A 23313-nucleotide genomic window follows, 5' to 3' on the forward strand; every position below is an offset into this window, starting at 1 on the left:
GGTGTGAGTGCAGTATTCATATATTACACTATTTAAAGCCTACTAAGTGACATGGTTTAGACAACCTGTTACCTAAGGACCTACCAACATTGTGCATTTGTACAGAGCTGTCTATGCTTTCAGCGTGCCTTTAACTTGAGGCATTTAAAATTATTTCCTTATCTTATTATCTACTCCATCTATCTTCTAGCTGCCCTTATCCGGGTGCTCTCATGGCCACTTCCGTAACTGGTATTGGGCATAAGGCATACCACTGGAAGAGCAGACGCCACCTTTGGTGCAACGTGCTAGGCAGGCTCATGTGGTCATAGTGGCTGCTTAGTCTGCTTTGGGAGCACCAGAGCGAGCTGAAAACAAAACTTTAGAATGCCACCTGCGCTGTAATTCTGAGTGACTGGGGAGGTTTTCCTGCTGTTGCTGTGCGCTCGACAACACTTGAAAGAAATCACTACATTATGTAGCCACTGTCTTTGGAGGAGTTTTGTATGGTAGGCCAGTGCTCAATGCAGGGCGTACGCTATGGAGCCTGCTGCCAGCTTTCACATGTGTCCGCAGGGTAAGAAGGTGCATGAATCTGCGAATGCAGAACTTAGAAATTGTAAACAGCTATTGGCTAGTACTTCCGCAAGGAAGATTTCTGCTTTGACGTGGGGCTGCGATGTTCGGTGAGTAGCAGGAAGCACTCACCGAGACTCGCCTGTGAACGCTGCCCAGCTAATGATGCTTTTCTTCCTCAAGGTCACCCATACGTTTCTTACCTCCATATCGCCCCCAAAATTAGGTTGATGCACTCAAGCTAATGTCAATTAAGTTGACCTGTCCCAAATCCATCTGTTTTCTACAAAGCCATATGTATTCTTGTTGGAAAAGTGCCACACCTTTTGCGTTATAGACATAATATTGGCACTGAAATTGCTGGAAAACTTGCCATAGACTTTTGCACATTAAAAATTTCTATTGCAGTCTCTACACCTTGTTTTTACCCTGCTTTGTAGCTGCAAGCTCGTTGCTGCAGTAACTTCTCAGTTTCTGCGATTCCTAGCCCATGCATGTCTTTGTCTGCCGGCGTTGTTTGGAGAACTAGTCCAGCAAACGTTGCTATGTGATATTTGTTCACCTCCACGTTGCACAATACCACATGTTTTGCCTCGTAGACTGCTTCTGCTTCTAACAGCAGTTGCGTAGTCTGCCGTCTTAAGCTTTGGCGTATGAAAGCTCTGATGCTATAGTAGGGCGGCAGCTGCCATAGCTGTGGTCGTCCACGTGGTCCTCATTCTAGGACTACAACCAAGGTTGTTGGCCGTGCGTATTGTTTCAATATTTTTTCTCGTGACATCAGACTTGTACGCCTGATCGCTGTACGACTATGGCTACAATGACCAGATGTAGGCACTTGCTAGCGCCGCCTGGCAGGCTGAGCTCAATGCGCTCGGTGCAGGCTCAGTGTGCTTAGTGCAGTGAGCTCAGTGCAGGCCTCCTGTAGATATAATGGAAAGGGAGCAATAGGAATCATTTTAAAAAAGAAGGCTCTTGTTTGTTTTAGTGCCATCCAAAGAATGTTTTGAATTATGAAAAAGAAGCAGCTGGAAATTGCTCACTGACGAGACTGATAACTGTAGATACGACACCACCTGATTAATAATAATTATAAGAAAAAAAAAGGCTCTTCCCGACAGCACACACAAGTCACCATAGATGTCAATTTGCCTAAAGTTTAAATTGTCTTTGAAAAGCCTTGACAACATCCACGCACTGACAGTTTATTGTGTATGCAGTTAAACAATATGCTGCGTACTTGCAGTCGCCAACTTGATGCTTCATTCTTGTATCTGCCATTTAGTTAGTTTCAACATTAGCTTGAACAAAATGTCATATGTGGGTCATTTCTTGAGGGATTTGACAGCAGGACTCGAGAGATCTCCATAATGACTGAAATCTGGACCTTGATTCTGAAATATACAGTTTTTGTTCCATGGTTATGTTTCACCACACTGCAACCTCACATGGGGGTGCCAAAGGAAAAAGTGCTTAAAACCAGTCGTGTCTCTGTAGCTCATAAACATACTTATTAGAGTCTTTTAGCAAGTTACGGAAATATAGTACGCAAATACGGTAAGGCTGTATGGTAGCGCTCCTCCTTTCCCGCTCGTTGTGCTTTTGCCGGTGAAGGCAACCCAACACCACAAAAGCTATCTCAAAAGTTACTGTGCAGTTGTCACGCATCATTGTTGCCTGTCAGCCTACACATTGTTAACGAGGAACCTGTCGTTTGAGGATGCAGTTTCCTGAACTATCACCTGAACTGGGAGCGGCTTAAGCACAACGAGCAGGAAAGGAGGAGCGCTACCGTAGTGCCTTACCGTATTTGTGTACCATATTTCCGTAGCTTGCTAAAAGACTGTTAAGAAAAAAAAGTGCGGGACAAAGACAGTCATTCGTAGGTATGCCGCTACGAAAGGTCCAGCCCGCGTGTTTGAGACCCCTGGTCTATATCATCCCAGGAACATGGAAAATAGACACTGGAAGTTTTATAAGACATCTTGTGTGGGTTAGACAAGAGAAAGACATACCATTTATAGTTGGTGATTTTACTGTAGCAAATGTGCTGCAGACCACCGTGCTGCAGCCACACCGTGTAGATCGTGAATAAATGTTTTAATCAACGGTTGTCTAACAACAGTTGGCGTGGCAGTGTTGACTGTCCGTTTTATAACAATGTAATAAAATTTACATATGTACTCCTACGGCTCAGCAAGCTAGAGTTTAGCCAGTATTTTTGTATACAATTTGTGTACACACCATTTCTGCAATGCCTGCACGACTGGTGAGGTTTCAACTGACTAAAATGCTTTCTCATGATTTGTGAAGGTTATATATAGGGGTTGGTTATATTCCATGCATTTATCCATAACATCAACAGTGCTAATAAGGTCTATTGTTGAGTAGCCTGTATGAAATCCTGCTTACTCATTTGGTTGATTGGATTCTAAGGTGGTCCTAATTCTATTAGCTATTACTTTTGCAAATGCCTTGTTAGCAGTTATGAGTAAGCTGATCGGCTTCTAATTTTTCAATTTCTTGATGCCCCTTTTCATTCAAACATTTATTTTGCAAAGCATGATTACAACAAAAAGGGATATACAGAAAAGGGTCCCTCGGTTATGAGACCATACCATGACCCCCTGCACATGATTATTGGATACAAATTACAAATAGGTACACAAGTTAACTGTACCGAAAACAAAAAAAAATACATTAATACAAGACATTGATAAACAAAGCTTATAAGTACATAAAACTGTATAGTAATGTCATACATAATTAATTAGGGCAATGTTCACATTCTTCAAAGATTTCAGTACGCTCACAGCAAAAAGGCATTGCATATACAAACTGGCCAGTTTTTCAAGAACAGTGTGCCCCCGTCTTTAAACAGATCTGCTGTTACCCTGGCGTGTTATCGCAGAGCAATGCTATTACTTTTTTTAATGCTTTTCCTCACCATAGCCGTCTGGCACTGCTGAAAAATTCCTGGGCTGCATTTTTTGACCAGTGGCAGATGGCTGATGGCGGTAAAGGGCACAAGAAAACTAATAGCATCACTGTACAGCAACACCCCTGATCATAACCGGCTGCTTTGCCCCACTGCATTCCCTCTAAGGCTTTCTTTCCTTCATGTTAAAGCTGCTTTAGACACACAAAAAAAAAAGACGCGCACCACAAGAGAAGATGACTGGACGGGGCGCCACTCACAGCTGCTTTAATTCCCAGAAACCACACACACATATGTACCATCAATTCGCGCCTGCGCAACAAACATCCATTTGAACATCAGGGGTAATACAATAACACACGCTCAATAAACTGTTTCTCAATCTTATATAAAACTACTTATGTATCACTAACACACAAACTTTCTTGCTTTCTTATGTAAAAAGCTTCCATTAATTCTCTTGCTTTTGTGTCTTTGCTCCTGGCAGAATTTTCTCTAGGGGTGTGTTTTTTGTGCATGAAGCGGTTATTTTAAGATGAACAGATGCCAATTCTTCTAACAAGAAGTTTTCGTTCCTTCACCCGCCATTGTTGGTGAGATTCGTCTGGACTACTACTATTATTACTACCATTGTTGTCCTGGCTGATCTCTGTAGAAAATCATAGCTGCTTTGACAACCTTATACATATTGGTAGTGAAACTGCCTTGCCTTTCTCTTAGTGCATACATATGGTTTTTGCCTGTGCCCAATTTTCTCTTCACTGCTTTTTGGCTTCTTCTGTTCTTTAGAGCATGTTCAATTCTCTCCATATTGAACCTTCTTATGTTGGCTACCTTACTCTTCTTTACTGTTTATCGGGTTGGAGGCTTTCATGATTCGGTGTTTCTTCAAGTGGCAGTACACAACCTTGCGGTCCAAAATTTCTGATGGAGAGATAAATTCGCACTTGTACGATGTGAACATGTTGCTGCAAGAATTTTGCGAATAAGTGCTGTAATAAGGAAGGCTCTCTACGTGAAAGTGCCCGTTAAGCTTTGGACATTGCTATTGCAGATCGCATATATCGATGCAACGAGAATCCCAATATCTTCCTTGTTGTACGTCTCTAAAATATCTTTGAACATAGCCATTTCCATCTTGAAGTGGTACGTCCTTTGGTCATCTTGCTGGTGTTGCTTCTGAAATGCCAATAAAAGTTACAATGTGGAAAGCTCGCTTTTGTTGTTTACTTGAAGACATCATTTAAAGTGCATATCCTGACTCACTTAAATTTGTATTGACCTAGCACATGTACTGAAACAAGTGCACAAGGTGCCCAAGAAGAAATAAGGACCCACAAGATTAGCAACATTTCAGTCTGTAATCAGAACAAGCATTCCAACACCTTCCCCAGGGCTGTGGAATAAAACCATGTTTATAATAACAGAGAGCTGAGCTAGTTGGTAAGTATTTATTCTAAAGGACAGGGCGTGCAAAGACAGGGCGGCCACTATCGCGGAATGTTTAAAGAAGTCCGTTATGCTAAGTCCGAGCATGGTTGCAGAAAGCAATGAGAAAAAAACACGTCGTAGGTATTGCTTACATTCATTGCATGTCTCACAGGCTAAAGAAAGTGGGAAGTAGATACAGCGTTAATGCTGTCTTTACGGCTGCCAATTATCTAGGTAAGATTTGTGCACTGTGCAGAGAAAGAATGAGCGAGTAATAGTAGACAAGATGCGGAATAACATTTGTTTCATAAAACATGCCAACAAATTCACTGATTGCTGTACAGGTGTGGTTTATAAGGTTCCCTTTAGCTACGGCTGCTTCTACATAGGACAGACGAGCCGCTGTGTTAACCAGAGATTATTGGAACATAAAATACTGTTAGGCGGAGGCTCACCTTCTATCTTTACATTGTCGAGAGTGTAAGTCCGCACCAAAATTCGATAAATACGCAGTTTTTTACAGGCATATGAATGAACAAACTCATCTAATAATCGAGGCATGGCATATCGATAATAATGCGCACTATTAGCTCATGCGCATGCATGAGCTAACCGTCTATTAACTTGCATAAAGAATAAATCAACTGCCTTAACAGTTATCTTTCACGTACACCCCCACACGTGCCGGATTGATAAGTTCGTCTATTGCATCAGCATGCGCAGATAAGTTTTCACGTCTTCTTTTTTTCCCGCCATTGTGTGCCTTTGCAGTTGATAGTTGGCGTTTGTGGTGTCTTGACTTCTTGTGTCAAAACCATGTTGTGCATCAACCTTGGTAACAGCAGCATGCTAGAACACACAGTGTATGTTAAAGTGTTCCTGAAACACTTTTCCAAGTAATCATATAATAGCTTATCAGTTTATTGCCTCATGAATCTATTGCCGCAAAATTTTTTCAAACCAGTAAAGAATGGGAATGAGCGGAGTTACAGATGACATGGTACTAAAAAGAAGTTAGCCACCTCGAGGTGCAATGACAATAATGACGTCTGTGCAGGCTAGATGAGTCTTTCAATGATGTACCAGTATAGGGCACAGGCTGTGATACAACCTAAGTGTCACTGCTGCAGGTAGTGGTGCCACTGTGATTTGCTTGTTTCAGGATAAGTTGTATACTGCTGCAAAAGTGGCCAGCTTGTTTTACTGCTTTCATGTTAGCAAGCCTGAAAACATCACTGCAGATCATTGCGTACACTTACAAAGTACCACCCAACACTCCACTCTGATTACTGGAGTAAATTATTTCTTCTGGCAACAATCACGAAGAGGTAACCTAAGTTTGAAGACCTTTATCATATTAGTACATTTTCTAGTAACAGGTCGGTTTCGCCAAAAAAAAAAGGTACTGTAAGATGCATGAATACTGCAAAGTTTCGATACTGATAAAAGTGACAAGCAAGAAAATCTTAGTCGAAGATCTATAGGATATAAAGCATGATCGCTCAAGATTGCCCTGTATACAAAGATTGTGATAACCGCCAGCCACATGTGCCCAAATGCACAGCCATCCAATAAAGTATTGCAACACTTATTTAAATATGCAGATGCCTCAGCTTAATGTGAAAATATAGCCATTTCCTGGTAAGGATACAGCTGTATATTTTGTGCATGTTATAGTGCAGCCACACCATGCACATTTAGAATTCTGAAATGTAGAGTGTGTATACAACCATACAATGTATTGAATTGTACTGTATGCCCCCTCACCCTATGCCTCTTACGGGGCCTGTGAGGTATTCTCAAATAAATAAATAAATAATCAGATGCCTTCTAAAGTTGAAAATCGCACATAGAAAAAGAAAGTAGTGGAAAGACAGATGTAGAATTTCAATAAATGTAATTTTTCACTTTTTTGTGTTTACTAATGTGGGCCGATTCTATGATTTTTTTTTAATGTGGCATAAAGCTTTAATGGATACTCTGCTCATGAAAAAGTTGTTATAAGAGGTCATGAACCACCCGTCAGGCTTGGTGAAAAAATGTAGCCTTGGTGAGAAAACATAGTCAACGAGAGTCGGAAAGTTGGTAGATCATTAGAAACAACTGGTTGCAGTGTGAACTTGACACAAAAACAAAAGGCATGAACAAGCACCGCGTCTTCTTTTGTCCTTGTGTTGAGTTCGCGCTGCAAGCAGTTGTTTCTTTGCTCAGAAACCACATCCTGTGGAAAGCAGACACCACTATGAAAAGCTCAGCCAAGCCTTGCAGTCATGCGCAACAAGGAGAGAGATTAGAAGTGGAGCGTGAAGTTACCATTTTCACAGGCACCCTCTTTTCATACAGGGGGCTGTGCTCACTCTTTTCACAGCTGTCGGCACCTGCTGTTTGACATTGAACAACACATAGCAGGCCAATATCCCACATAAATAAAGAGCGGCATTTGGATAAGATGCGTTTCTTGCCACCAAGGTGCTGCCACACGCTGGCCCTGTGCTCTATAGTAGCCACACTCATGCACAGGAATAATGAGAACAGAGAGCAATCATGTTTCATCATGCATGCTCAAGCTCATGACGTGAATTCTTTCCTCTATGCCATCCCTCCACGTGTACCTTCGAGCAAGCTGAGAGAAGAGGGGAAGCACTGAAAGCGTGTCAAATCCCTGTAACTCTATTCGTTCTTGACGAATTCAAGAAATTTTTGCGGCAATCGATTCGTGAGGCCCGATACTGAGGTCATTCGATGATTACTTGGAAAAGTGGTTCAGGAGCCCCTTAAAGAATGAAGTAGTGGAACACTGCAAATTGTAATCGTAACTGCCCGCTTTCTTACAACTGTGCAAGCTGCTTTACACCAGAATGATATGTGCTTCGAGCAAGTTTCTAAAGGAAGTGATATCAACCATTGCAGTCAGTGTTCTTTGGAATCTGTTGCATCTAAAGGTAAACCATAGCGATTAAAGTGTGTATGTGTGCATGCTATTCACAGTTTAGTCACAGTTGTGCGTGGGCTGTTTGAACCAGGTGGCGTCTTTGCTAGGACAAAACCAAGGGAAACGACAGCTGTAATAATAGTGCAGCTGGTCTACCAGAAATACGGCAACTGGGTGCTTGTGCCAGTCAAAATTTTGCAGGTAGTCAGATTCTAACGCAACAATATCTGGCAATGCAGAATTTACAGCACCACTCCACAGAGCTTGTAATGCAGAGAAGTGGCCATTTCCAGCTTAATTTTCTGCTTTGCCTTGGCTGATGCAGCAAATTATTTTAGCATTCTACGCAAACCAGACAAATGGGACATTTGTCAGCAGCGCCCAAGGTCACAGGGAATACCTAAACTTTGCACAAAGTTCCAATGTGCACTGTCCTGTGTGTTGTCTTGCCTATACAAATTGATGGTAGGACTGCATTACACCAAACGTGCTGCAATTGTTATGCCTGTGCCCCGTGCTGCGAAGAAGCACAGGGCTGTGAAGAAGCACACTTGCAGCGAAGTGAGGTACGTAATAAAAATGGTACAATTAGCGCTAGACAGTTGCACTGAGAACCATGTAATGTATTGGATAGATGGTAGCGTCGACCATCTACACGTGAAGTGTATCATGACATATCAAATGGCAGAGAACGACACAGACATGTAGTACAAAACAGTAACTCTATTACATATGGCAGAGAACGACACGGACATGTAGTACAAAACAGTAACTCTATTACATTGAAGCCTCCCTCCAGCAAAATAGCTGCATCGATCAGAAGCTGCAGTAACAGTAACATAATTGCACCAAATCAAGTTTCGGGACTGAGGCCGTAGCGTCACGTAAATAATGAATTGTTGAATGCAGTTCCACCTCGACTACAACCGAGCTCGAGCTAAGCACTTGTACTGTGTGACGGGCCGATGCTCACACAGGGTGCAAATTCACAAAGGTAGAGTTCGAAGGCGAACGGCACACAAACACAGCACACCAGGCAGAAGGCTTGGCCCGTTTAACTCATTTGCTCCGTCGCGCGATAGAAAACACCGCAGGACAGCGAATGCAAAAACTTACCTTGGCGTGGGTTGACACCGGCGTGAAGCGCGCATGGCCTATGGCTGCCGATCAAGCTAGGGACAAGTGGAGCTAGGGGCGTTCTTCTCCTCAGTACCTAGGCCAGTGGCCGTCTTTAGGGAGAAAAGTGCCTAAAACGGGCGTTTCAGGCTCTACCGAATGGCGGCGCTGCGGTCGCTCCCTGTAGCGGCCACGAAAACAAATGTCGCTTCGCCGCGTCGTCTGCTGGAGCGCGGCTGCTCGACCGAATTGCGCCTGCTTTGCGGTGAAGCAAGCATCACTCTTGTGATATGCGCACGCAAAGTGGGAAGTTGGTGCGGTTCTCATTCCTGCGTCCTTCATTCCTGTACGCTTGAATGATCCGGTTGACAGTTGCAAGATGACGGTTAATCATCGCAGATATTGCACGTTGTGAATATCCTCTAAGGCATAAATCTACGATGCATCGTCTTTCGTCTTCCGGTACTTTCGGCATGGTCCTTTAATCGGGAGGCAATACTGGAATGAAGTACTACCGAACATACGCAGCCCCTTTATTACGCGGCGATAAAAAAAAGGAAAGTTTGACGGTGCTACGGATTGAAGGGTCACATGAGCAGTGCGCTAACGTTTCGAGTCAAGAAAGATATGAAGCGATAAGCGGGCCTTGTGTCGCCCAGAGCTCGCAGCAGTAAAAATTTGTCATCAGCGCTTGTTTGGTGCACTGATTGCCCCGTACGAGTTCTGCTGAAAACTTGATTAGAACGTTCCTTAATTTCTATGCATCAAAAACACGAAGAAACACGGCTGCCGGTAGGCAGTGAATAGGGTGGAATATTGGCGAGTTCAATTCGGTAGCACATGAAAGCAGCGCTATTGGTAACACATAAATGCTATATTATCAGTTTTCTAAGATTAACGGTCAAGCCACATTCTTTGGTTTACAGGTTATTAACTAATCAAAATTTTCAAACATTCCAAGATGTTATGTCAGAACTTACATGATATATTCATCACCAATTTTGCGGCGCTCAACTTTGCGCTGATCAAAAACAGTCGTGTGAGCTGCGGGATATTCTTTCTGTTCCGCCGAATCACTCATTGTGGCAGTGCCAGCGCCGCTTGAAAGTTTTGCTCATGTATGGGCCGAGGTTTATTACTTGTACGATTGCTTGCAAAAAAGCCAGTCTCTGCGCTTCTCGAGAACCGCACCAACTTCTCAATTCGCGTGCGCATATAACAAGGGTGATGCTTGCTTCACCGCAAAGCAGGCGCAATTCGGTCGAACAGCCGCGCTACAGCAGACGACGCGGTGAAGGCCCCGCCTACAGCTGTCATTGCGCTTGCGCGCTAGTTTCCGAAGCGCCCGGCAGAGGCGCTCCGCGGAGCGCCGGCCGCACGGTGCGGTGTTCAGGGTAGAAGTGGACGGCTCTGTACATACAATGTCAGCACTGTCAGCACATACAATGTCAGCACATACAATGTCGCGCTCTTTGGCTACGCGCCGTTATCTCCGCTTGCGCAGTCGGAAACGGATGGGACGAAGTGAAATCAGTTGTTCGCGGAGCGATAGTCGTGCCAGACAAGTAAGCATGGGTGGACGACTGAATGGCAAAGCAGGGCGGGAGACAATTCACAACTGATATTCCGCGTATAGGGACCAATCGGCAGTTTGTAACCTTGATTGCGCCACGCGAAGCACCCTTCTGACGCCACGAAGTGCACTGAAAAGACGAGAAACGCGAGGAGATGATAACGCGCTCGTTTTGCAGCTCGAGCTGTTATGCTCGAGCTTGACCGTGAGTCCTAGATACCAACAAGTTCTGCTGTGACCCACCCATGCGCGACTAAATTTGAAGCTCCGCTTTCTTGTTTTTGTAATCTTTTTTTTTTGCATCTTGCAGAGGTTGTTTGGGGGCCCTTTAAGATAAGATGTTGCCGTATCTGTATGCAGACTTTGCTTCGTCTGTGGCTATCGGGTGCGTGCTTCCTTGCTGACAAGGTGGATGCAAAGAAAACCCCGAGTCGATTTTGAGCAAATCAAGGCAGCCCTGCACATCACGGTAAGAAAGCGCCGTCGTTGCTTTATTAAGTGTGGTCATGTGCTGTAAATCGTTTACATTGGTGTTAGAGGGACACTAAAGAGAAAAACGATTTCTCGCGCATTAGTAAATTGCAATTTCACAATACCGAATGGCGCCCCTTACCACGAGAACGCAGTTCATCAGCGAGAAAATGCGCGGAAATACGATGCGGGTGGCGACGCCACCTTGAAATTCCCGCACCAAACGGCGTGACGTCATGGACCTCGACGAGGTCTACCAGGCCTACACGTAGTTTCTAATTGGTAAAAGTGAACTACTTTAATCAATAACGTATGCTGTTGGTGTGGTTGGTGCATAACTGGTTAGAATATCGTTGGTGCAAAACAAGAACGTGGACGAAGAAGTAACACGTTCTTCGTACACGTGCTTGTTTTGCGCTAACAATTTTCTAACTTGGTTCAACTTTATGCGGTCCACAATAGCCGCGAGTAAACTCAACGTCACCTGGCTATGCCCACTCGGGGACCATCAGGTTAAACCTGACGGCCCTCGCGCCGGCCCTCTGGACGGCCAGGATTTGAGGTCTGGTCCTGGGCCTTAATGAGTGTCTTCATTTTAAGTCGTTTTTTGCCTCAAATGAAAGTTCAAATGAAAGACGCACAAGCAGCCATTTTCAACGTTTTTGGTGACGCGCAAGCGGCCATATTGTACATATATACGTTTTAATACCTGATGGCGTCACTACTGGCCATACTGGCGCGAGAACTCACCAGAATTGATCTTGAAGTTCTTTCTCTTGCTTGAGCTAAGCATTTGCGTCCACTTTTCTTAATACAGACGACGTACCAACGTAAACGGCCAAACCCTGTGGCAAATATGTGGAAGCACTGCGACAATCTGTTGCGGGCCACGGTGTTGGGTGCAACTTTCCCTACTCGTCTGCGAGATCTCACTTAGCGTTTGATGCCGAGGCGACAAGAAAGGTGATTTGTGGAGCTTTGAATGACAGAAAGCTTGAGCCAGTTAGTAAGGAAGTACAGAAACACTTGAAACCATTTTGTGATTTTTGTCAAGTCATTTTTACGTGTGCGGTATTGTCCTTTGTGCGCTGCTTCATCAAATATCATCCAACTAGACCATCAGTACATATCAATCCGGCACGCACAGAGGTCTACGTGAGATACCTGTTCAGGCATTTGATTTCTTAATCATAAAGTCCACTACTGTCCATATGCCACGCCTCGGGCATTAGACAGGTTTCTTATAAAACTGACTAAGCTTGTACACAAGCCTTACGACAAACCGTGTGCAAATTATGCACACAAATTATGCAGGGATTTTTTTTTTTCAGCGGGAAGCTATCTAACCGTGCAAATTTCTTTGTAGACGCCCTAGCAGTGACGTGCTCGGCCGTGATGTCCTCATCAGCGGAGGATGTTGCAATCCCAACCTCGCTGCTATCGGCGTGAGTATCGAATCTCGCTTCTGACGTCCAAAGGCTATAGCCATTGAATGTCGAGTAATCAATTGTTCTTCGTCAACATTCAATGCTATATAAATACTAACATGACACATACTTGTCTGTTCTAAACAGTCGGCACTAAACAAAAAGCTCGACTGCTGGTCAAGTGAAACGAGCATGAGAAAGAGTACTTGCACCTCGACAGTTTCAATGTCGCGTGGCCCAAGCGGAACTTCTATTGGGCTCCGTATAGATACAGCTGAAGTTACTAAGCGTGCGAGAGTCTACAGTTGGTCAGGCGGCAATGGAGACCGTGGGCCCTGGCGGCTGCCTCTCTCGCTGCGTGACCCAGACTTGTGTTTGCGGGTCAAAGCTGAGCAGCGTGGCCTCCCACTGTTGAAGGGTGCACGGTTATAATCGAAGCCAGAGCATTATTAAGTGGCTGTGTTTGAGGGCAGCCCCAGAGGATGCGGCAGATATTTGCGTCCTCTCTTTGGCAGAGTTTACAACAACGTGGAGTAAAATGAAGGCTCAATGCGCGATAGCAAAAAAAAAAAAAAGGAGGGGGGGGTTATGAAGGTATTGGTTTTTACTGACACGAGTATTGTCGAATTTAGGTTAAGATAAATTCCTTTCATATTAACGGAACTCGTATAATGTTAACTATACAATGGCCACCACTGTTCAGTGGCACTCGAGTTCAAGTATTCGGCCTTGCGTTGTGTTCATGATCGGCAGAGGCATTATTGGCAGAAAACGGCCATTACAGGACATTCTGATTGTACGCGCATTTAGTCTGCGCCGGATTTTTTTTTTTTTTTTTGCAGTCACACCTACAACGCCAACATGACAGGCATAAATGATTCGCTTAAAAATTGCGAGTGTCCACATCCCTACAGCGGACAGCAGTGACGCGCCGCCGACTCGCTTTTTTTTTTTTTTTTCTTTTCAGGTGCCCCTAAACGCGGCCGCCCGAGCGACGTCGGTGACATCGCTCGGGCGATCGATAGGATTGCCTACCGCGATGGTGTCAGCGGTAAGATTTCTTTTTTTGTCAATATCGTAGCCAATGAATGTTCTTGGTACGCGTATTCGCAACTTCCAGGTACCGTGGCGCCGCCGAGTGGTGGCCGCCGGAAGCTCTGTTGAGATTATTGAAATGTTGGACGCGCTTGAGTCAGCGAATGTTGCCACTTGTTTTGCCTCGTTTGGGGTCGTTTTGCGACGATGTGCACGGTCTCGATACGTGACAATTTCGGTTCCTCAATGTGAACGGAAAATAAAAGAAAAAGGCAACTGATTTTACTGCGGGCCTCGGTGCTCACAATGTACAGCGGGAGGCAAAGCAAAAGCCTCCCCTTCAGATTAGCGCCTCCAACAGCCGTGAGTGGTTAAGCGGGTTAAACTTCGCAAGCAAATAACCAAGGCCCATGAATGTATGTAGAATCCCATTTTGCATTTGAGTATATGTCTACTACCTCATATCACCTTTCTCGCGCTTCGTTCCTCCGCTCGACACAGTCGCTGTGCAGACAGTACCAGAACTGATAAGGAATGCGTTCCGCCTCTAGAATATAATGAAAAGTCCGCTTTCAAAGCGTCCATCGCACCATTCCACGTCTGAAGTGGCTGTGAAGTGCCTCCGTGACCTTCACATCTCCAGCTCTTTTTGTTCGGTATTACTTGCTGATGGCGCTGTTTTTTCGTCCCTGTCCCGTACGATGTTACTTATTGCACTTCTCATAAACACCAAAAGCGTAGGATAACAGAAACGTCCCTTCTTAAACGTGACAATTGCGCCTTGCGCTGGTTTCATTCGCTGCTTGTCGACCTATTGTGGCATTCCGCTGTTTACGTTTTCTCTTTTTTACCAAGAAAGCGCAATAAAATCGTATTTCCGATAATCGCACATGCCTCAAGTGGTTCTTGTGCTTCGGTCTCGAAGGGCAACACATCTTTTTTTTTTTTCGTTTACTTACATTACTTCGTGATTTGAAGGGAGCTGAGCTAGCTACGCGGCAGAATGCAATGCAAGCAGAAATGAGATAAAGCCTGTCTCCGAGAATGTCTCTGATATTACTGAGACATCTTTACTGAGTTTCCTACTACCATATCGTGTTAACAACACAGCGGGGGTTGCAACGCGCGATTAAGCGCCGCAAGCAACGCGACTAGTGTGTTTGCTTTATTTACAATTGTGTGCATATTTATCTTTCTAATGAGGTTCCAGTCACGTAACCGACATTCCTTTACTTATTATAATATGTCACCGCAACCCTGCTTTCCCTAAAACATAAATCGGAGTGCAGCCGAAGCGCAAAGAACTGAACTCTTCGCCAAACATGTACGTTCCTAAATCGTCTGCAGCGGTCCGATAATCTCAACGACCGCCATGTTGGATGTACAGTCGCGCCACCTATAGGCCGTGAAAGTTGCGAATAGCATTGACGTTGATAAAGTGCAGCCGCGTTCTATTAAGCAGCAAGTCGACGATCGACTGAAGCAGCATTGTGCAAATGAACTTGTAGTTAATGATGAACGCTTTGTGGAATTCCTTGCACATAGGAAATCGGTGCACCAATATTCCGCTGCAGCACCCCCCCCCCCCAAAAAAAAAAAAAAAACCTGCTCTAATGGAGACAATGTCATTTTACGGCGAAACATGTTACGAGATCAAAACTGCCTGAAACTCCTTCCCAAAAATATACAGGCATCATGACGGACTGGGGATACGCGTTTTGACAGATGTAATAAAGCGTGGTAGAAAAGTTCAATACCAGATGTCGCACAATGCGAATTGCGTAGCGAGTGGGTGGTTTTAAGCTTTCCGCCCATTGCAAAGTGCTCAGCCATAATTCTTCGTCTCCGGCTGCAGTGTCAACGCAGCGCACACAGTGCCTTGCAGGAGTGTCATGGGTACTTTGCAGATGGATCAGTATAATGTCACAGTGAATATTTTCCTTATTCCGCAAAATTACGATTTATATCATATTGCGTACTTTGCAACTATGTTTGCAGCAGTAGTCCCAAGAGTTTACAACGGGCTGTAGGAAAACTGCTCCTCCGGCTTCCACTGTGACTGGGCTGCGTGCTTTTATGTCTACGTCGATTGAACATCATCGTCCCAGGCGCAAACCTTTCGAGCGTTGAAATGACCACGTCTTGCGTTTAAAAGCGTATGTGCGTGACATCGTTCTGAAGTGCGCACTGTCGTAAATGTGGCCTTATGGGTGTCTTTTTTTAACATGATGTTAGTATACAGCGTTGGCGCCCTCACTTGCGCGGTGGTGGCTGGCGGTGGCATTGCCGAGACGGTGGCAAGGGCGCGATTGCCAAGGGTCGGCGAGCTGCATTGAGCGCAGGATTTAGAACTGCACCAATCGCTACACAAGGACGACGTTAGCGCTACGTTAGCGCATAAGTAGCGCTGTACTAAGAGCAGAATTAGCGCTCCATTAGGCGCTGGATTTAGTTTTTTCTTTTTTTTTTTTCAGAATCGATATGCTGTGACAATGAGTTGCGTGCAGCGGTGTTAGAGGCCACCGGCGCGGTGGACATCTCGCAAAGAGCATTGTACTAAAATCTCGCATTGTCCTGTAGACAAAAGTACTACAGCGTCAGTGTTATACATCACACGCAAACGCACTACACGCAGCGAACAAGTGAACCTGTATAAAAGAACAGCAAAAATCCTTCATCAGTCACAGCCCACTGCTTTTTTCCGGTATCATGCGTTCCAGTGTGGGCGAACCCGCGAAGCTTAAAGGAAATCCTAGTTATTCTGAATTGCGCGTTGTGCTAAAAACTTGCAGAGCGATCTAATGTGGCATCCAAGGAGCTTGGTTCTGGCTGCTGAAGGGAACCAGCGCCAGAGTACGCCGAAAACAAAGGTGAGAACATTGCTGGAACGTCTGCAAACTGCGTGGCAAATTGCTACTTTTAGCACGGTTTAAGTGGGCCATGACCAGTGTTGTACGGAACGGCGTTCCAAGGAACGACGTTCCAGGAACTAGTTCCTTTTTCGAGGAACGGAGGAACGCCACCGTTCCATTCAGGATCGGTGGAACTGTAACGGTAACGCGTTACGTTTACATAGGAACGGCATAGGGAACGGCGTTTCTTCTGAAAATGTTCCTCGGCATTGAACAGGCGCCCGCACACAGTACATCATGCAGAACAGGGTGGATGGGCGACTGCGTGAAGCGCAAGAATCTACCGCTCGCCTGTCACTTGACTATGCTGCATCCAGTTTAAGGCGCCTGCCGGCGGCGCAGGAAGCGCGCGATGTCAAGACTGACCACGCGCGGGACGAACTGCTGATTTTTTTTTTCTTTTTGTCTGAGCGAGTCTGACAGCAATCAGTGACCGTTCTGGAGTGCAGACACACCTTGGAGGACTGTTACTTGGCATTAGAGAATCATCGATACCCTTTGTAAGGCTGCCGTCAGGAAAGGGCACGCAAGTTCTTTCCGTCAGTGACTTTTGTTCGGCCAACTCGAAAGTAGTTCACCAAGGTTGCAATTCGGGCCAGTTCGTTTGCCATTAGAGGGTATAACGTTGCGCATAAAGGACACGGACCTGTGCGCCCTGGGTGTTACGTCATGTCATCTTGTGCCCGTGTCCTTTATGCGCACCTTTATACCCACTAATGAAAGTATATTTCCTGTTTGGGCGTGGGGAGGGGCGGGGGGGGGGGGGGGCTGCGTTTTCGGGCGGTTCTCCTGCGCGTCCCCGTGGCCTTGTTGGTATAGGGAAAAGTGGGGGAGCCGACCTATCGTAGTCGAGGTGCCTACGCGTGGTTCCGCGGAGTTTTCGAACGGCGGTTATCTGGTGTTTGACGCGCATGGGACAGAGGAGCCAATCACAACGCCAGAGGCCGCAGAAAATTAGTGAAGCACTGACGTGCTAACCACCGAAATCCCGCGTGGTGGCCTCCCACTGCGCATGAACCGTCTTCGGCCCCAACGTAACGGTGGCGAAGTTACACAGTGGTTCTACCACTTGGCAGTGAGCGCCTTGCCACGTGCAGCGTTCTCCTCCGAAGGTTTAGTGGTTTTATTTTCGCGCGCTGCCGACTGCGAAGCTTCGGCCCAGTTCCTGGGAATGTTTCTCTCGTCGCGTGGCCTTTAGCGGCTAGCTCGACCGCTCCGTGCATACTGCCGGCAGCTATCGACACATCTGTCTTTTGACACCCAGTGGCGTGGATAGGGGAAAGAGGACCGAAACGCAGTGGACGCGGATGCTGCAGTGGCACCTTTCCGGTGCCTTCGGTGGTTTCGTTTGGGCAGGTATCCCTTCAACATGCGAGTTATCTCCGCGGTTATCGGTCTATAACATTTATTATATATATAGTTCAGTTCGACAGCCGCCGCACCGATAACGTCTGTCATGCAATAAACGAATACGCGTACATCCAGCGCTACAATCTTGTTGCGCCCGCTGAGCCTGCCCTCGCCCCTACGATTTCTGTTGACTTTGTTCCTATACTTTTATACAACATGGCAGTACCCTCAAGTGCTTGAAGGAGCGGCCCTTCAACATTGCCAACGAAGTGCAGACGAGAAAACAGGTTCCTTAGTCCGATACCAGCATCGAGGTGCGACTCTCGCTTAGTGCGAACAAGGGACTTTACTAAGTTGCGAATATGTATCCTGGACATTATTTTCTACTCACACTGCGATCTTCAATGAGCACTCATTAAACGCCTATGTATTGTTCTTTTCGATGTGGTTTCCTGTGCAAAAACTTATTTATATTGGTGCATGTGCGGAAATTTCTATTTGAATATCTGAAGCGCAGTATTCTGACGGCGCATCTGACGACTGACGTGGAAAGTGCCCCATGTGTTGCACTTGTAAAGTTGTAATAGACGAGCACGTGGTCTCTGAAAAAATTCGTCTAGGAGCGTTTCTTTAGATTCATTTTATCTACATATAACCTACTGCCGGCGATGTTAAATTCGTGAAATGTAGCTCAATGTTAGCTTTAAATTGCTCACTTTATTTCGCCTCAGGGTTATCCGGCACTATTCTTTGAACAAAAATTCAAATGTAACGTTAATGTAACGACACGTTCCAATTTTCGAAATGTAACTGGAACGAGTTCCTTTCGCGCTAAAGGAACTTGTAACGGGAACTCGTTCCAGTATTGGGAAGGAACGAGGAACGAGCTTTCGTTCCTGTTTAAGAGGAACGTGTACAACACTGGCCATGACACGAGTCACCAAAAATTTTGTGGTTTTCAGTGAATAGAAGTATAGTGTGTCTGTTGTGCCGATATACATATGGGACATCTGCAAATAAATATTTCAGTGCAAAATAAGCCAGCTTGTTTGTGAACACAAGGATTAACTTGCATAAGACAGGTTGCCATCGAAAATTAGGTGTCATGTCCTTTGTTTTACCGGAAACGCCGTACTAGGGAATTGATGGGTGGGTCCCCTAGTCTAGGGCACCACTGGCCTGTGCGGTTCACTCGGCCTGATGAGCAGAACAAGGGCGAGTTAATAGAGAGTTTAAGAATTGGGGCCCCAAGAAGCTTGGGGATCCAAGAAGCTTGCGAGCCGCCAGGGCGCATGCGCAGAACCCAAGACACTCTTGGGCTCTTGCGCTCGCGTTGACCCGAGACGCAAAAATTGAAGGGGCTCCAAAGCGTCCTGGGTCACCAGCGAGAAGACACAGACGCAGCGCGTGCCAACGTTACTAGAAAACGTTGGCGCGTGCCACGGCGCAGTATGGCCCGCGTCTCGCATGATTTTAAATTTCGTCACGTGTGGCGCTCCGTGCGTCACGCATGGCAGGATGGACGTGTTTTTCGAGAGCTCCGGAACGACAGCGACAGATAAGTGTATTTCAGGGGCGTAGCCAAGGGGGGGGGGTTGGGGGGGTTCAAACCCCCCCCGAAATTTTTGTTTTGCTTGCGTATATAGGCACGCACACATACAAACGCACGCACGAACATACATAAAGTATGGTTGAACCCCCCCCGAAAAAAATTTCTGGCTACGCCCCTGGTGTATTTGCATGATTTGAGCTTGCCTCTGTCTGTAGCTTTCTGTAAGGCGTTAGCGTAAAGCCTGATTGGGTTTATTAGTTTGTATAAGTTTGTATATTTTTTTATTACTTTGTATATTTTTTTGTGTATTACTTTCTACTGTGGTTTTTTTTTTTCTGCCACCACGTGGCTGAGGTCCACGTGTAGACTGAGCACGTGCACGCACAAGTGCCTTGAAGTGTAGCGTGTTCATTGATTTTGTGGTTCCTTTTGACTTAGGGTAGTGTATTTAGTACGCCGTGATTATTTGTGACAGTTTTCTAATACGTGGGTATCAGTGAACAGATCTAGCGATGGTCAAAAAGACCGTAAAATGTTCAGGGTGCGGGGTAGGTTGGAAGATGGAAGTTTGTGCGGACGAGAAGGCAGAAGCAGCTGACGCCAAGTGCAGACAATGCGAATTCGAGCAGAAAATGGAGAACATGATGGCTGTCCAGAGTGGGCTCATGCATAGCCTCCTTTATACTTCTGTGCCTACCATGTGAGCCGAGCGAGACCGTCGGCGGTCCGCTCCCCACTTCCTGGAATTACGCCGCGGGCTGCCGCGTGGTGGCGCCAGTCACGTAGAGCTGCCGTCCTGCCGTGCCGAACGGTCTGGCATGCTACTGCCGCAACGATAAGTTGACTTCTGGCACGTTGCGGTCACGCGCGTTGCTTTTACTGTCTGTAGCCTTTAATATTTAGTGACTGCAGCCTTTAGTAACCAGCACTTCGTTTCGGAAGTCAATGTAACGTGGAGGCGTCGTTTGACGTTACAAAAAAAAAAAAGCGCAGAAATCGACGAGCGACACGTTCTGAAGTAAGCCGGTAGCTTTTCATGTTTTCGAGTGTGAATACATCGCGCATGCATCGCGAAGGAGGCTTCGTTGTTTTGAGTAAGCTTATATCGTAGTCACGCTGTTTGTCTGAACCTGAACACTGACCATACATGGTGTGCGCGGTACATGTAAGTTTCATATTTTGCACCAGTAAGTGACCATTTTAAGACAAGAAAGAAGATGTCTTTTAAGGTCTCGTTATTCTTTGTTAGACACAATATTAATGAGAACTGACAGACAATAATTCCAATGAATGTATAGGGGATATTATTTGTAGTATTTAGGATATAAACGTGAAGAAAGCAAAGTGGACGAAAAGATAACTTGCCGCCGGCGGGGACCGAACCTGCGACCTTTTAATATCCCCTATACTTTCCTTGGCATTATTGTCTGTTAGTTCTCGTTAAAATTTTAAGCCAAGTTGGCCATGTTTTTGATCAAAGGTGCCCTATCTCGACTATATAGTATGTAGTTATCTGGTTTTACAACTGTCTGATTTAGCGTGAACCGCTGACTGTTGGCCGACACATCTAATCTGCATGGTTGTTACTTTCTGGACTGTTTATTGGCATATATCTATGGCCCGTGTACCACGCTGCCGGTCGGATTCAAAGAGCAAGCTTAATTCCTGGCATCTCGTTCCATGAAATTCCCGCGGACGAAACACTGCGGCAGCAGTGGATAAAAGCCATACGGATATGCAGATATGTATCTACAGCCACCGACAAATTGACATTTACAAGTCATTCTCGCAAAAGCCTCTGAGCAGAAAGTATATATGTTAAGAAGCAGTTTCGTCTTTTGTGTCTAAGAATAAAATGCTTGCGTGCCGATCAGCTGCCACTGAATCGGTTTCCTGGACCTGCGTTTTTCCTGCTGCCAACTTGCGCCCAGTTTCCACTTGGAATGTCTCGCTATCCCTTTAATTTGTTTCCTTTATATGCCGCACTCCTGCAAGAAAAACCGCATATACGTTACGAAATATATCCTAGGCTTCTCGTGAATATAATAAAAAAGACATTTGTGCTGTCTACAACAGTACGTCCGTTTGTGTTGACCCAGGCCCCCTCCTTCAATAATCTTTTGTAAGATCATGGTAATCAATAATAAATGTAAACTGAATTCCGCACAGTTCCCACCACAGGGTGCGGGTTCGTTTCTCAGCCGCACAAGTCGTGTTCGACAAATACAACTCGTATGTCGTGGACCACTGTGTGCCTTTGAAGAATGACTGTTCTTATTATTTGAAGGCGCAAAACCAACGAGTGCGGTGTAGCGGTACGATAACGGCCGCGGCAGCCGCGTATTCGGGCCATCCACTTCTCGGCGCTCGAACGGCCTCGCCACCCAACGTGAGTGGCGCCACCACGAAGGCAAGTGGCGATTCTCCGCAACTCCGGCGACAGCGCGCTCCTATTGTTCCCTCGACGACGTAGCAGGCACAGAAAGTATAGAGGAGGCTATGGCTCATGGCGAAAATCGCAGAGCTGGAGAATGCATTGGCGACAGAGAGAGAAAAGACGAAGGCCATGGGAGAAAGGCTCCGGTCAGCTGAGGAGGGCTTATCGAAGGTCGTCAAAGGGAACAAAGAAGACGCAGGTGACGGTGGGGGGGGGGGGGGGAGGTGATTCTTAAAAGGAAGAAGGAAATGAAAATGGAAATTGGGTGTGGAGTGCACGATAACTGTCTCTCAAGTGAGGACACTAGGGCGACGACCCCCCGTGCGGGAGAGGCGAAGGGAACAGCAGGCATGGCAAATGCAGGTGCAGTGGTCACAGGGCCCACCTTCCGAGAAGTAGTTTTGAGGGAGGGAGGGAACAAAGCCGCAACCGTGACTCACGCTAGTCACCCAGACAGCAGCCAGATGCAGGATACAGAAGGAACGTCTGAGCGGGTCATTATTGCCGGTGACTCAAATTTAGCCCGATGCGATGCGATGCGATGCGATGCGATGCGATGGAAGAGCCACCACATATTGAAAATTATGTTTGGGAAGGGTGCAACAGGATCATATCAGAAAGGAAAGGTGGGGGTGTAGGAATGCTAATTCACCGCGGCGCCAAATGGGTTAGAGTGAAACAGACGTGTTCAGAGCACCTCTGGGTTTTGGGCACAGTAGGTGGAAAGAAAACGTGGCTAGGGGTTGCCTACTTGTGGACGGGAAATAACTGCAGAGAAAAGAATCTGGAGATAGTGGATTGCATGAGTGAGGATATTAAGGAATTTGGTAATGGGGCCGAAATCATCCTTCTAGGGAACATGAATGCCCACATACACGACCTTGACGGATATTCAGACACCAATGGGAAGTTATTACTAGATCTCTGCGAGCAACATAGTCTGGAGATAGTTAACACGGGGCCTAAATGTGACGGCCAGATCACGTGGGAAGTCGGACACAAACAGTCAAGTATTGATTATTGTCTCATGTCTGAAGGAATTTATCACAAGCTGAGAGAAATGAGAATAGACGAGGAAGGGATTAAAAGCTTGGGTAGTGATCATAAACGAATAACATTACAAATGGAATATAAAACTGGAAATGAGAACATAGAATCAGTCTGGCACCTCGTATTTAAATGACAAACAAATAATAAATATAGCCACAATAGTCGAGGAAGAGGTAGGCAAAATACCAGGCAAGGACTGGGAGTACAGTGAGCTATTAGATCTAATGACGAAAGAGATAGGGAGAGAGAAGAAAACTATTTGCTGGAAAGGAAAGAGGAAGCCAAAAAGTTGGTGGAACAAGGAAATTCGGGAAGCGATCGAGAAGCGGCGTGAAGCATCACGGAATCATAGAAGGGCAAAAAAGGACAAGCGACCGCAGGACGAAGTCAACGAAATATGGGAAATATATCTAGAGAAAAAATCCATTGTACAGAAATTGGTCGAGGCAAAAATTAAAGGCGAAAGTGAACGCTGGGTGACAGAGATTCACGAAAAAAAGGAGGCCGCACCTAGGATATTTTGGAGCCACATAA

This window comes from Rhipicephalus sanguineus, chromosome 7 (assembly GCF_013339695.2).
Source record: "Rhipicephalus sanguineus isolate Rsan-2018 chromosome 7, BIME_Rsan_1.4, whole genome shotgun sequence".
In the NCBI taxonomy this organism is placed as follows: domain Eukaryota; kingdom Metazoa; phylum Arthropoda; class Arachnida; order Ixodida; family Ixodidae; genus Rhipicephalus; species Rhipicephalus sanguineus.